Raw genomic sequence first — 16,801 nt, forward strand, 5'->3', positions numbered from 1 at the left:
TGCAGACAGATACTGGGGGGCAAGACAATGCAGTGCCTTGTATGTAAGCATGAGGACTCGGAACCTGACCGGAAGCCAGTGCAAGGACTTGAGAATTGGTGTAATGTGCCCATTTTGCCTGACTCCAACCAGGATCCTACCAGCTGAATTTTGCACACATTGCAGTTTATTAAGTGTGAAATTAGGAACCCCAGCCAGAAGTGCATTGCAATACTCAATGTGGGAGAACACAAAAGTATTAATAAGCCTTTCAGGCACTGAACGGGATAACCTAGGGCGAAGTCTAGCGATATTTCTGAGATGAAAAAATAAGTTCTTTAACTTAAAAAAATAAGAACGTGAGGGTCGGAAGACAAACTTGAATCAAGGATTACTCCTAGATTTTTTTAGATTAGATTTAGATTTGGTTTGTACTTCCAGAACAGAGCTATATTTCAGAGCCAATTTTGAGCCATTCATGTTTTTATCTCAGTAATACAGTGTGTTAAAGAGTTATTTTTGTTTGTACAAGCTAGGTTGAAACCTAGCTGTAATTCCAAAATATAACAAAAGTGTGGTTTAAACCACAACATTGCTAACCAGGACAAAATAGCTATACATGTAGCTATACAGACTTTTCACACTTGATATAGTTTCCCTGTGAGTGTAAACCTGGGGCAAACACAATCCTGGGCATTTTACACACTGCTCATGTTGTTCCCTGGGTTATCAGTTAGCCCTGGATCTTCATAACCGGACGTTTCACACTGTACGTTTCTGACCCTGGATTAACCTTCTCCTTATTTGCATATTTGTGGGTCAAGAATTATGATTGGATAAAATCCCGCATTAAACCTGCTTTTGAAATTACATGTTTGAAATTTTGAAACTTTCCTCTACCTGAAGTTAAAAAGGGTTTATGGTGACGATAATCTAGATACCTGTAGTTTAGAAGTCTAGAAAGCTTTATAGAATTCTTCCTTGTTAATAAACTGCCTTTTCTTTGATACATGACCATCTGCTCCAGTGTATTCAGTTCAGTCCCAATGCACACCTCTAACATCCATTTAATATCAGATCTTAAAAGCCAGACAGTCCACATCTAGAACCTACAGCATTAACAGTCACCACACGTGCTCACAAGAGGCCGCTTGATAGCAGTTTGGAAAGTCTTACTAACAAGACCGATAGGAGAGAAAGTTCAAACACTGAAGCAATGCTGCAATAAAATGCACAGAATTGTGGCTTCCCCAGAGGGTTGTGTACAGTGTCCATGTGCTTTACTCTGCACTACACTGACTCTATAGAGTACATAACAACAAATACATAAGCACACATTCTTCCCACTGGAAATAATCTTGCCTCAGAAAGGATAAATTTGACAAAAATATTTATTATTTTTCCGATGTTTGGTTCTAACGTGGGTGGAATGCGCTACGACAAAAATATTTTACCGAACGTCTTCAGGAATAACACAGTTCTGAGAAAATTGCACATAAACACACTTGTTGAAGTCGGGGCGGCTAATAGGCACTCAACAAAAAGACTAGCACAGAAGCATAACCTTACATTCCATCGTAAGAAGTTTGTAACTGCCAACCAATAAGAAACTAGAGCACAGTACGGAGTTAATGTACTTTAAGGGGCCATGTTCTCTTCACTACAATACTTCTGCTTTTAAACCGCTTTCAGGAAAGAGTTAGAATACATTGAATGGAAACGCTTTTTCCTCTCGTACAGTTGCTCTAAACCAAAGGACTCTAATTGACCATATAGAAAAGTGCATGGAGCCACCAAAAGAACCAAAACAAACAAAAAAAATCCATCTTGAAATAATGTGCAGCTATTTGACATCTTTTGTGTTTTGTTTAAAAAAATAAATAAATAAATAAATAATACAACAAATATTTATATAAATGTCATTGAAAGTTAAATAAATGACATTCAAAACCAGTGTAGTTAATAAAAACAAGTGAACTTCAATCCGTGTATTTAGTGTATTTTCATCTGCTCTGCAACTCTCTCTCTCTCTCTCTCTCTCTCTCTCTCTCTCTCTCTCTCTCTCTCTCTCTCTCTCTCTCTCTCTCTCTCTCACACACACACACTCACAACGAGTGGGTATGACTCGTGACCAGGATCTAATCCACTTATATTCCTTCCTTATTTGCATAAAAAGTTAAGTTAAACTTCTCAACATTGTTTCCATTGCTCTTGCTCCCACACAGGATTTTCACCTGTTTTTGCACGAAGTGCAAAAGTCTTCACATCTCTGCAGTGTGAACGCACCATCAGATTTCAGTTAGAAGTGAATTCTAATTAAACAAGTTCTTTTCACTTCAGGTCGCAAAAATGTGTTGAAGTTCTTATGTAGTGTTATCACACATACTAGTGATGTACCACAGTGACACTGAACCTGCATATGCCTCTCTTTTATGCTCTAAATATCAGTATTTGAATTTATTCCTGAAGTGGGCGTGGCCTAAACTGAATCTTTCTTCTTTTTTCTTTTCTTTCAAATTTACAAGAATTACTAACTACGCACTATGCAGACGAACAACACTGGAAATAAACCCAGCATTAGAAACGTTCACAGTGTCAATTCGCGACAGGTTCTCAAACTCAGCTACATCTATTGAGTTCAAAATTGGTCTAATTTTTTTTTCCTAGCATGTGCAGATGTTTTTCCAGCTTATTTAATTCTACTTTAAATGTAGTGAACATTGTCACGAAGCAGTTTTACAAAAATGTACAATGTTATCTCTAATAGATATGTACAGTGGATCTATACATAAGAACTGCTGCTGTTTTCAGAAAGACTGTCTTGTGCTCATCTCAGGACTCAATTCACTTCTATTCAGTTAGAAGAAATTATAGATAGAAATGATAAATTTCTCTAATGGGCGACAAATTGAGGAAAAACTCCCTGATAAGATATGATAAAAAACCTGAGAGGAACCAAACTGAAAATGGGAACACATCCTCATCTGGCTACCAACTGGAGAAAGTGAAGTCTAACACGTACTTCATATGACATGCGAAGTCAGATACGTCGAATCAAACTTCTGCTCAAACTGCGTAACACACCAGGAGGAAAGCATTGTCTGAACTCTAACACGTGAATGAGCTCACAGATGCGTATGATTGGCTAAGTCAATTTGATTGACAGCGGAGGCAGGGCGTATCATCCCTCTCACAAGGATCTGTACAGTTTTAAGCTTTGCTTTGAACTTTTTTAATAACAATTTATCAAATTTAGTCTGTTCTGTTTACTAAAATATAGACAAATTACTTAGATACAAATAAAAAAATAGTGGTCAGATTTAAGAAAAATATTATGTATTTTTTACATTAGGCAAAAAAAAACCCTTGATTTAAATATCTTTTTAATGACCAAAGTGATTGATGTAGAGCGAATGTACTGTATAAGACTATATAACTATAATCTGATAGTGTTGTTTTGAGGGAATTAAAGCATGTACCGTAGAACAGCTTTGCGATGATGTGTCTGATGCTACACACAAATGTTGTGGGTTTGATTTTATCCAATGTTTTGAAAGAAAAAAATTATGTTGGATGAATGAACAGTAATTGTGTTAATGTTACGTTAATAATGTTGTGTTAATATGACTCAAATGAGGCATTTGAATTGAATAAATTCAGCAAGCTGGTTTACAGTGTAAATGAAAAAAAAATACCACTTTATATATTTATATATTGTCTCTATATCTGATTTTTTTTTTTTAAAAAATTCTCCTGCTTGTGCTGAATGTAGTGGAATTTGTCTATATTTTGCATTCTAATATCATTTATAGAAGCTTCCTTATGAAAATGTGACTTTGGGGTTTCTAACTGAAAGGAGATTCTAATGAACTTTATTAGAATTATGTACGTCAAGCGAGAGTGAATCGTCCAGGTAAAGATTTTTTTAATAACGTAAACCTGCTACTTCATGATGAAATCTTACACACAGATGGGAATAAATACCAGCTGTAAAGTGGATTTATTCAGAAAAATGGAGACTAGGGATTTTAAACAGGGCTTGGAAAATACATGATCAAATCATGTTGGAAGTAAAAACAAATAGTCTTAATGTGAACTTAATTCAGTCATGTGGAACCCGAATTTTTGTTCCATAGTCATTTATTTCACGCTTAACCGACGACATTAGTCCTAATTGCTGTCATGTTTCTTTAAGAGCCTCATGGACTGTGCTGGTGTGACAGCTTTCCTTATCATGTTCACACCCTCCTCCAGGAGGTGCTACTACTGCTCCCAGCTCCTAGCTTTGCACTTCATCCACAAACAATACTTTTATTGCCTTTTGTTTTCCCACTGATTACAATTTTCATTGTTCGGAACATTCCTTAGCTTCTTGCGCCCACACGATCTGTGATTATTCATGAGACCGGAGTTGCACGTGTATCTTTCCAAGCTCAGGTTTACTCCATATGGTCAGATACGTCTGGGTGAGGTACTATAACATCGCTCGATTTGTTCAACCGGCACATGCCATAGAGTCGTCTCTCTGGGGGATTAAAAATCGTGGACAACCTGTATGGATGTTCAGTTTAATTTCCTAATCTCTAAAATATTATTCATCCTTGTTTACTGGAGCAAAAGTTAGTACTCCCCATGGTTGGTCGGTAGAGAAATGTGTGTGTGTGTGTGTGTGTGTGTGTGTGTGTGTGTGTGTGTGTGTGTGTGTGAGTGCATGAGCAGTAGTTTGATATGATCTATATGGCTTCACATGTGTTAAACGTCCTCCAGATGAGGACGTGTTCTCTTTAGAGCCTGGTTCCTCTCATGGTTTCTTTATAATATCGTCTCAGGGAGTTTTTTCTCACTACCCGTGTTTCTGTCTTGCTTCACTATAACATCTGTATAACATCTCTCAAGTATGGCAGGGTGGAAAGACACAAACTGAGGTGAGATGGACAGAAACAGCAGTCACTGAACACACTCCTCTGTCTCTTAACCCTCAATTGCTCAGTTGTATAAAACGAGATTTGTAAGTTGCTCTGGATAAGGAAATGCCAAATGCCATAAATGTAACCTGACTTGTGCTTGTACACACAGCACACAGTCTAATTGGGGTTTAAAAAGAAAACAAACCTCGCCGCACGGTGTTGTTCCTTCTGGTTTTCTTAAAGGTTTAAACGAAGACATTGATGTGCTCGACCTTCTGATTTTTTTTTAACTTTGTTATTGTTTGTTGGCTTTCCTGATTCTGGTTGATTCCTAGTTTGTTCCGTTTGCCTGAATTTTTACGTGTTTTTTTATTTATTTATTTTCCTTCTCAGTGTTTTTTTTAAAGATGCTTACAATAGAAAAAAATATGTGCACCCCGTCAAAGCTAATCGCATATTTGTTTATTCTCATTGGACGAATTAGAATCATACAAATTGAATATCACTGGATGGCGAAACCGGCACGTCCATGTAAAAGACAAAGACGGATAAATTTTGGCTCAATTTTAGTGATATTATGAACAAAAAGCATATTTGTGCTTGTCCTGGGGGTGTATAAACTTTTGCACTGTATTGCACTTCACTGTTTTGGGGTAACTATCATGTAACTATCATCTTGATCAGTACACATAATGCACTTTGGTGTTTGTAGAGAATACACACACACACACACACACACACACACACACACACACACAGCGGTGGTGTGTCAGATTAAACTATCAAAGAAATGGGTATTTTTGCATGTTCTCCTCGTGCCTCGGGGGTTTCCTCCGGGTACTCCGGTTTCCTCCCCCGGTCCAAAGACATGCATGGTAGGTTGATTGGCATCTCTGGAAAATTGTCCGTAGTGTGTGAGTGAATGAGAGTGTGTGTGTGCCCTGTGATTGGTTGGCACTCTGTCCAGGGTGTATCCTGCCTTGATGCCCGATGACGCCTGAGGTAGGCACAGGCTCCCCGTGACCCGAGAAGTTCGGATAAGCGGTAGAAAATGAACGAATGAATGAGTGAAAAATGGGTGTTTTTGAGCACAATATTCACATAAGGTTTTCCTACGGTATAAAAGACAGCGATATAAATCAGAAATGAAAAGCGTTCTGTTTTCGGTTTGCAGTCAAAATGTTTACCATTCATCTCCATCCATTTTAATCTGATCCAATTCAATAAACTGCAATTTGCACCACGGATCGAAGTTTCAACCTGTGAAATGGGACTCGAAAAGCTGTGAGAATGTCAACAAGCTGCTTATGAGCTGAACAGAAAATTAAATATAATAACTTCGAGCATAGCATGTTAATCAGGAAGTTTTTTTTTATAGAAATGATGCCGAATCAGAGCCGCTGAAGCTCTGAAGCTCTGAGCCCTGATCTCACCAGCAAGCAGATCTGCTAAAGTTTTATACGTGTGAATGTAGAAGTTTGCAGCACTAAAATCCACACTGATGAGTCCTAATGGAGTTTCTATTGCATCAGGGTTCTAGGAGCTGGCAGATGGATGAGGATGGATAGAGAGTGAAGAAATGATGCTGTAGTGATTATATTGTCCTTCTAGGAAAAGCTTCATATATTAAATAAATAAAATCCTGATACTGATATATATATATATATATATATATATATATATATATATATATATATATATATATATATATATATATATATATATATAACAAATGAAGAAGACAACCCTGGAGTTGTGATATTAGAGGGAAATAATCAATGACTGTTACTCACGACACCTATAAAAATATATTTAATCCATTTAACTTTGTGAAAACTTTCTTTTATTTCTCTTTCTCCTTTTAGTCTCTCCAGTACCATCCATACATTTTTTTGTCTTTCGTGCTTCACATCGCTTGTAACTTTTTTTTTTTTTATTGTTAGTGAATATTATATTTCATATGATATTATTATTTAGAATGATTAGAAATGGAATATTGGCTCATTCAGCCTTTAACTCTTAACCTTTAACTGTATTTGACATAATCTCACTGATCATTTTATTTCTTTCTTTGGTCATTTCGAGCTTGGAGTTAGCTGAAAAAGTCCAGAAATCGGTTTATTTATCATAAAAAAACAAAACTGGTGTCTTTTGATGTAACAGGAAATGCTAAATAAATATGACTTAGTTTAACAAATCACTTTTCAATGTTTTAGTAGTGAGGTACTTTATACTGTAGCTTTATAGAATTTTACTGACATTGGAGACTCTTAGGGAATAAATAAATAAATAAACTTTTTGCTGAATCCATTTTTTTAATATTTAGAGCTGCAGGTACAGAAACCTCCTAATCAACACCTTCTGACCAATCAGAATCGAGAATTCCCAGAATGTATCTATCGCAAGATTGCATTTATTTTATTGGCTCATCCTGTAAGAATGCTCAAAACTGGCCACGTTTCCAGAGTCCCACGTTATCCGCCTCGCTCACGAGACACGATAGAAAATAGATGGATATGAATTAAAGGTATGCATATCACAGCCACGTATGGTAACAATTACCAAATGATATATAATGAAGCTCTGATTAGTATATTGTTCTGAATATTTACACATTCAGTACTGGAGACAAAACCCTGCAAATATTTTCTGCCTAGCTTCACGTGTGCCGTAAGGGGAAGCGTGGCTCAGCTAATGTGCTTGGAGCACGCTGCTAAGAAACCAAGCTATTTCTGAGGACATTTATTTTTGTGCAAGTTTACTGCACTGTATTAGCTTCTCTCAGCCATTCTGTCTTTTCACCCTGTTGTTCCTGTGCTAAAAACTAGCTGAAGAGCTATCGTTGGCAGCTATTCACAGTGGAGTGCAGTAGAAGGTGTTATATATGTGTGAACTAAAAGGAGTAAAAAAATGCAATCTTGCTGCAAGACAGACAGCTGAAGGGAGGAATCAAGATTATGAGCGAGAGGGCAAAAGAAGCTACGAGTGTTTGAACAGCTATTTGAGCTTTAGTATTCAGGTTTTTCTCAAGAACTTGGAGCTTTTATAGGAAATGTCAATCTGACCTTGACGGCTTGATTGTTAAAGCCGCGCCAAAAACTAATGTCCAAAAAAAAAATAAATAAATAAAATAAAAAATCTCTCTTTAACTCACGCAGTAAATCACACAGCCTCAGACTCTGAACATCAGAATCTTGAAGGCTACAATCTCACTAGTTAAAGGTGGGGTCTCCGTTGTTTGAAAGCCAATGTTGACATTTGAAATCACCAAAACAATCACGCCTTTAACCCTAATGGGTCCTACCCCTGTTTTGATAGCTCTGCCCCACACATACACCAGACAAGTATAACCTATGTATAACCCAGACAAGTATTATGGCAGAACCCGCTGACCAAGGTGCGATACAAAAACACAGATTAGTCAACTAATGCTTTACTACTCACTATTTCAGACAATTACAAAATAACAAAATGAAACAGGGAGGCAGACGGTAAAGAAGTCAGTCTAAAGGGGATTTCTTATTAGAAAATATTTTAGACTAGAACATTAGAATTGGGACTGTTTTTATGACTGTGTTATTATAGGACCCCTAGATTTATGTTGTTCTTTAATTCTAAATAAACCAGTACAAAAGTTTCATAGACTAGGGCACTACTACTAATATTAATTCTTAATATTAGTACTAATACTAATAAGTCACTTTGTGGGGCAATTTAAAAGTCTTTGAAAGGGCGATTCCAAAGCCATGGGTTACTCATCGCAGTCTGTTTCTGCTCAGCTGGTAGCAGTGATCATTTATATTCATCCCAGTGACTCAAATCTTTTGATTCTGTTCAATCAGAATGATTCATTCAGTGACTCTTATCCTCTGTGTTGTTGTTGTTATAAAATGTCCAGCTCTACAAACGTATTGTGACTTAATTATGTTTTTTTTTACTACTATCGTCACCTCAAATTACATCAGCATCTATATCTGTAGATCTATATTTTTCTATATTTTGTCAACTGCTGGGCTTTAAAAAGAGCACTAAAAGCACACCGAATCAGATTTTTTAAAATCTTTTTTATAAGGACATTATCAAACATTACATATTCATATACTGGATTACGCTTCATGCACAGATTTAAAACTGTTCCAGTGATTTGTTCTCCTCATAGCATGGTTCTGCCCTTTCCCATTTTGTTCAACCATTAAGACTCAAATCTGAACTAAATCAACGACGTGTCTTGTCCAAGTCCCTGTTACAGTAAGCATGTTCTTACTTTCAATAAGTACAACCACTGACCTGCTTCTTCACAGCCCACACTCAGATTTTTTACACAAACATGACTTAAGTGAATATGTAATATGAGTTAATGGAAGTGAATCAGAGAGATTCATTTATTCACTTAAAGGATTCGTTTACCACTGATTTGTTTATAAATCGTAATGCATCACTGTTAGCTAGTTTAGGGCCCAAACCAAACTCATGATATAAACTAGAACATCGCAATTTATCTCTACTAGCCTGGAAAAACCTCCTAGACATGTTGTAGACGTCTACAGACATCAATTCCCATGCTGCGCAGCCTCAGTTTCAGAATTAAAAAAAAAAAAGCTTCTCAGCCACATTAGCACATTTATAGCATATATACTTCCTTAAACAGTGGAATATACTACACACAGGTGTTATTTTGTACATTTATTGCACTTATGCAGTATATTTTATAGTTTTTAACACAGTATATGGAGGTTCAATTTATAGCCTGTATGTGGCTGTAATTGCTGTTAAGTAATGTCTGACGTATTCAGTACTGTTGTTTATTAGCATTTAACTACGCTAATATAACAAACTAATATAGTCCTGCTAAAAAAAAGGTACTTTTTTTGAGATATGGTTGTTTACACAGTAAAAAAAAAAAGATGGCTTATTGAGAGAAGTTCGGATAAGATAAGATAAGATAAGATAAGATAAGATAAGATAAGATAAGATAAGATAAGATAAGATAAGATAAGAACTTTATTAATCCCAAAGAAAATTCTTTGAAAAAAAAATTATATGTTGCTGGCTATCACCGAGTGGCAGAACATCTGTAGAACCATGTTAAAAAACCTGAGTCTCCTGCACAGTCACGCAATCATGTTTTTAGTCCTTTCCAGCTTGTTTTCTAGGTGAACACTCAGATACTTATTGTCCACAATATCTACCTCATTACCCACGATGCTGAAAATCTTCTGAATATCAACAAGAATATGTCAAAATTTTGTCATAATTCTAATTATTAAAAATTAAATACTAGTATTTTCAGCCTTTATGATTTTATTTGACACATTGTACTGATCAGTTGTTAAAGTTTCGTTCTGTGAAATGAAAATATTATTTTAAAATGATAAAATATTACATATCAATATAAAATATTACGTCCAATAAAAAAAATAAATAAATATATTTTTAAAATTATTTCCAAAATAATTTGAGGCACACACACACACACACACACACACACACACACACACACACACACACACAAACACATACATTATATATATATATATATATATATATATATATATATATATATATATATATATATATATATATATATATATATATTATGTGTGTGCATGTGTGTTTAAAATTTGTCAAAATGTCTAGAAATACTGTTTTTGACAGCATTTATCTTTTTTAAATTGTAGCAAAATGAATAATGACACAGCGAGCTTTTCCGAGATACAGTCACTAATCTTCAACCAAACCTCCTTCACTTTGAAATCGCCCTGAAGAGGATCGTTTTCTCTCAAAGATTTTTTCTCGTCTTTTTAGGGAGCTTTTTTCTTGCCACTGTCCCCTCTGTAGCGATGAATAGATTGATTTCTGTAAAGCTGCTCAGTGACAACATCTGTTGCTAAAATCGCTATACAAAAAAAACGCAATTGAATACCATTGTGAGCTTTCCAGCTCTGTCTATAAGTTGTGTTAGGTTTCATTTGAAAAAAGCAAATCTTGATCAAGGTTACTGGAAAAAAGCAGGTCTACCCACCCAACTGGTATAAATAATAGCATCAAATCAAAAGCTGACTGAAATTTGATTTTTTTTTTTTTTTTTTTTTGTGCTTTAAATAAAAAATAAAAAAAACTGAATATCTTCTCGGCTTTATGAGACAGATCTATCGCTATTACCTCCTGGGAAGGAAAAATTGACTTTTTTCCTTGAAATATGTTTTTGTTAATAAAGTTCAAATGTTTTGCTGAGATGAGTACATACAGTATGTTTTATTTATCTTAAAGGTTGATGTAAATATCAAAAAAAAAAGTACTAGTATCTTCTGAAGCCACAGAGAAAGTGTTTAGTTTTTTAGTTTTAAATATATATTTCTTTTTCTTGTTTTAATTTTCCTATTATATTCGTATCATATTCACATAAAACACATTCTATAAGAACACAAATGTGCCCCCCCCCACCCCAAAAAAATACACACACACACACACACACACACACACACACACACACACACACACACACACACACACACACACACACAAACACACACACAAGCAATACAGAAGTTGGAGGGATGAAGGGATGGATGAATAGCTGGATGAAAAGATGGATGGATAAAGGCATGGATGTATAGATGCATGGATGGATACAGTACGACTAAGTATATATCCTAGATACCATGATCATTTGAATATATATTCTAAGCTGGCTTATTAATTATATAGCATATAGTTAAATATTTGTTTTGCTGTCTGAGTCCAAAATTGGAAACTTTAACTGAAAACGATTGTCCCACCTTCGCCAAGTCGGGATTCCTCCTGGAGGCTTGCTTTGCACTCAAGCGTGCGCTTAACACATTTATTACCAGCCTGCAGTTTTAGTACTAATTACTAAAATGTTTCTTTTTCTTTGTGTATAAAAGAAGGATTGCACTTAGCATTGTCATTTTTTAGATCTAACAATGACCTTCTGAGTCTTGTTCTTTACAACTTCTGTTTCTCATAAATCACTAAGTGTAATGAAATAAATAATATGACACTCAGTGAAATTTTTGTTCTAATTCTAAATTGTTTCCTCTATTTTTGGGTTGGTGATGGTCTGTGCAATATAGTATATTTTATATGTGACATATTCTACCTCATGCTAGACTGTTTTTTTTTTTTGTTGTTTTTTTTTTTTGCTTTATTAATATTTAACATACGTCTTATAATCTGAAGGTCATGAGTTCGATCCTCACACAGGGCAAGTAAATTTTGGGGTAGTGGAGGCTCAGGCGATAAAGGCTCCGGTTTGCTGATCAGAGGATTAAGCCATGGCACTGCCAAGCTGCCACTGTTGGGTCCCTGAGCAAGGTCCATAACCCTCTCTGCTCCAGTGATGCTGTATCATGGCTGATCCTGTGCTCTGCCCCAATCTCAAAAGTTGGGATATGTGAAGAAAGTAATAAAAGTAGAAAAAGTAATGAAGGAATATCTGTAATAAATAGTGGCTTCTACTCTATTCTATAACATACTGTATCCATCCATCCATCTGTCTATTCATCCATCCATTCATCCATTCTCTGCAGCGCATATCCTGCACAGGGTCCCAGGGAAACCGGGGCTTATCCAAGGAGACTCAGGTCACTGTGCAGGGTGCCAACCCAATGCAGGGCACAATCTGTCTCTCTCACACACACACTTCCACTACAGGCAATTAAAAGATACCAATCAGCCAACAAGCTATGTTTTTAGACTGGGGAGGAAACTGGAATACCCGGAGGAATCCACCGAAGCAAAGGGGAGACCTTGCAAACTTCACACACAGGGCAGAGGTGGGAATGAAGCCCTCAACCCCAGAAATGCAAGGCAAACATCCTTCAACATACTGTATTAAAGAATCAGTGCATTATGTAACTACCTTCATTTTGCTTTCTGCATGTTTGGCAAAAACCATAAAACACAGTACCTATCACCTTTAATGAAGCTTCACTCCATTGAATTAGTGGGAAAATGTCCTGGGCACGTGGGTTTTGTTAGTGTTTCAACTGAGCCTAGAGACACCTGTCTGTCAAGCCCATCTAAAATGATCTGGTATTTTATGAGCAGCTTTGTGGTATACATCCCTTGTGGGAGATCAGTGTGGTGTCAAAGAAAGGACTGAGGTGAAACGGTAGCAACAACAATCTCAGACTGTGTGCCCTAGTACTGAAAGACAAATCAGCCTTGCCACTAGCTTGGGCGTGTGTGTGTGGGCGGATGCCGGGCGTGTGTTGCTGGTTCAAAGGCCAACACAGAGGCACACTATCTCTTTGATTCTAGTCTAATAAGAAAGCAACGAGGCAGAAGCCTGAGGAGAATATGCATCTGCTTCAAAAGAGCAAGCCAAACAAAGGCAGGATCCTGGTTCACCCCAGCAGCCGGGCCTCATTAGACCCAGAGACAGATATCACGTGTGTTCGGACTTATCCAATGCCACCGGGAGAAGATTACGCTGCCAAATACGGAGACATTAATGTGAGAAATTCCCATTACTGCCTAAACTAGTGGCTCAGTGGGAATTGGAGCCATGTTGTTGTGGAGATGTTTGCGATTTGCTTGCAAAGAGAGTACCATATGGACAGAACACAAGCTGGGATGAGTCAAAGCCTGCAGTCTGCTCAGTAGGGACCTCGGCATGAGACCGAGCCTGAGCCAGAAGCACCGCCTGCGCCAAACCCACCAACGCACCAAACTCTGCAGAACACTGACACGCCAACACATAAACATGCTAATGTGCCAGTGTACAAACATCAACTTTTTTAGAGAGAGTGGGATTGGTGACAAAGTTAATGTTCGACTGGCTAATGAAACATAAAAGGATGACATGCAATAAAAACAATGATACTTCAATATGGCAGCAGACCATTTTAACGGTTCATTGGGTAGAAAATAAAATGCAACCGGCTGTGCTTTTATACAAAAATAAACAATGCATGATGGAGCACAAGCCCATTGATTTTCCAAAAACAGCATGTCTTAAAGTGTTTTATTCCTTATTCCTACATCACAGCAACTTGCTAACAGTGATATCTTTTTGTACTTTTTATAAGTTAAAAGTTATACTTAAGGTTGTGGCATGTCCTAGAAACAACCTAGTTCCAGTTATCACTTACGTTTTAGCTTCGATAAACAATCTTTCCCTTCTTAACCTCCCTTGTTCCCTATTTTGAAGTTAATAAGAAGTTCTTCATGCTGATGTCTTTCCCAGAACAGCTTTACCTTTGGCTGGTTTCTTCTTTTAGTGATATACGCTGCCTTTTATCCCCGTGTATGATCTCTGCTTTGCTGTAGCACTACCGCTAACTACCGCTATGCTCAGCAGCTACAGTACATGCTCAATAGCTGACAGCTGTGTTTAACCTTTTTATCAATAGTTTTTAAAAAAGGCTTATTAGGTATATAATGAATACAGAACTTTATCTTGCTTGGTAACAGTAGCCAAATAGCATTACCACAAAATTCACATTCACCACAGCTAGGCAAAGTTAGCTAAGCTGTAGGTTAAAATTGCTAGCTTACAAAAATGGGTCTGCTATTAAACTAGCTATCTAGCAAACAAGCTAAAATAACATATTAAAACAGCAAAGCTATAAGCTAATAAGCTATTAGCATTGCATCTCACTGAGAAGTGGAGCATCATTAGGGTTAGGTAGAAAGATCATCCTGAATAGCTAGATTTAAAAAGCGAGCTGTAGCTAGAAAGGTAGCTGTTTCAACACAATAGCAATCAACACAATAGCATATTAAGTTAGCAGGGATGTGGTCTTGTGGAAGGAGAGGACAGGGTGTTAGAGGACAGAAGAGTAGAGAAATGGAAAGAGCGTGACAGATTTTCCTCCTGCCCTGAGGCTGGTGCACTGCAATCAGTGTGTGACTGTGTGAAAGGCATCATGATGGAAGAGAGAGCAAGAGAGACGGAGAGATCATGAATAGAATATAACACCTAAGACCTAGCTAAAGGGAGAGAAAAGTTTGAGACATAGTCTCCTCTGAAAGTGTTGGAATGGCAAGGCTGATTCTTTCTTTTTTGTTTGTTTGTTTTATCTATACAGTGACTACATTTGGGTTTGATGAAAGATCAGATGTAAAGCTTTCATTTCCTGGTATTAACAATGAATGCATATTTAGTTGCATATCCCTTGCTTGCAATAACTGCACCAAACCACAGACATTACATTCTTTATTCATGATGTTTTTCCGTGCTCGTACCACAGCTTCTTTATGGGGTTTCTCCCTTCAGTCTCCTCCCAGGAGGTGAAATGCTTCTTTCTGTAGACTTCTAAATCCATTCTTCTGCTAACATCATGAGTTCCATTACCAATAATGAATCGTGAGTCCGTTCCATGAGCAGCCATGTGAGTCCAAGCCATGATGCTACTGCCACCATGTTTCACAGATAAGCTTGATCCTGTCTTTCTCCACACTTTGGCCTTTTCATCACTTTGCTAGAACTTTTCTGTCTCATTTCTTTGAGTAGTCATATTCTCTGGGTGTCGGATGTTGATTCAGCTTTCTTTTCTCCCATTGACAGCTCTCTGGACTTTATTGGTTTATCATTTTTAACAACAAATGTAGTCTTTACAGGTGAAACCCAGGGCTCGTATCTAGAGTCAGAATATCTCAGAATATATTTTTATCACTTTGAAATACGTGTGGATTCAAACAAACGAGGTGCCATGTTTATTAGGCTGTGACATCTGGATACATGATAAGTGAAATTCTGCTCTGTCGACTCATATCCATCTTTTGATCTGACTCACCAGTGTCTTCAGGGTGTAGTATAAACAATGACCTGGCCTTGCTGTTCCAATACTTTTAGAGGAAACTGTATATCCCCAATTTTTTTCCATTTCCTCCCTGCCTGAGCTTTCTGAAGGTTCTAATAGACTTCCCGTCATGCTCGTAAACTTGGGCACAACCGATTTACGACCTCGTTTTATCCCTCTGACTTTACAGTCGCAAGCCCTTAGGGTCAGCCTAATGAAATGAGCTCGCGACTCAATCCTGCCTCCAGCTCGCACACTTCTCTAATTGGTTAATCTCGCCCTCGCCTCGCTGGATACCGAGAGCTGGCATGAGCACCAGGTCACCCTGAATTGTAGCTCTCGGTGCTATCGAGCCGCACATTGATTGCTCAATTGAATGCCGATATGCTGATTGACTCAGGAGGGAGAGAGAGACTGTGTGGGAGGATGGTGGTGGAATAGGAGGTGTGTGTAGGGGGGCACATTCAGAGTTTGCAGGCTGGGTAGAACAAAAAGACGTGATTGCAGAAGGAGGACTAGTAAAGGTCATTCACAGAGAGAGCTTGAAAGGACACATGTGAGAGAATGGATATTTGTTTTATATGGAATGTCGATACTGTTATTGTAATGTTTATGCTTTCTGGTTTGGCAGTAGCACGCTGATGGAAGCGAGTCATGTTGAAGTTGCAGTGAAAGCCAGAGTGAAATAAAGGAGAGAGAGAGAGGCGGACAGAGTGCAGCAAAAGAGCCTCCTGGGTAATGGCTGTAATAGAGCTGGTGTCACTGTTTGGCAGAAGGACCGGCTGAGTTTGAGAGAAAGTGCCAAGCGGCCATTGAAATCAGAACTCGCCATCACCCTTCTGCAGCTCTCCGATTTCATTCCGCTTCCTGTCAGTCTCTCTTCTCGTTCTCGCACTCATTCTCTCAGCTTGCTATGCTAACCCTGCTTCCTTTCCAACCGCTCAGTTTTTTCTCTCTACATCCCAGGATTTCCCCAGCCACACCACACCAAACCACACCACATCACACCCCATCCTTCTTCACTTCTCTGCTTTGTCTTGTGCTACTTGATAAGGCCATTAGTGTGTCCTTTTTTCTACCTTTAGCCTGACATTTTAGTGTGTCAGTAGAGAGAGGAGCAGTGTGTTAGGCATCATGTTAACCAGG

The 16,801-nt window shown here is 37.7% G+C and overlaps 1 protein-coding gene across 2 annotated transcripts in view; it reads left to right on the forward strand.

Moving 5' to 3' along the window:
- The window catches only part of olfm2a (olfactomedin 2a), a 118,586-nt gene that overhangs the window by 70,085 nt on the left and 31,700 nt on the right, over positions 1-16,801 (forward strand). The window lies entirely within an intron of this gene.

Source organism: Tachysurus fulvidraco, chromosome 24, assembly GCF_022655615.1.
Source record: "Tachysurus fulvidraco isolate hzauxx_2018 chromosome 24, HZAU_PFXX_2.0, whole genome shotgun sequence".
Classification (NCBI taxonomy): domain Eukaryota; kingdom Metazoa; phylum Chordata; class Actinopteri; order Siluriformes; family Bagridae; genus Tachysurus; species Tachysurus fulvidraco.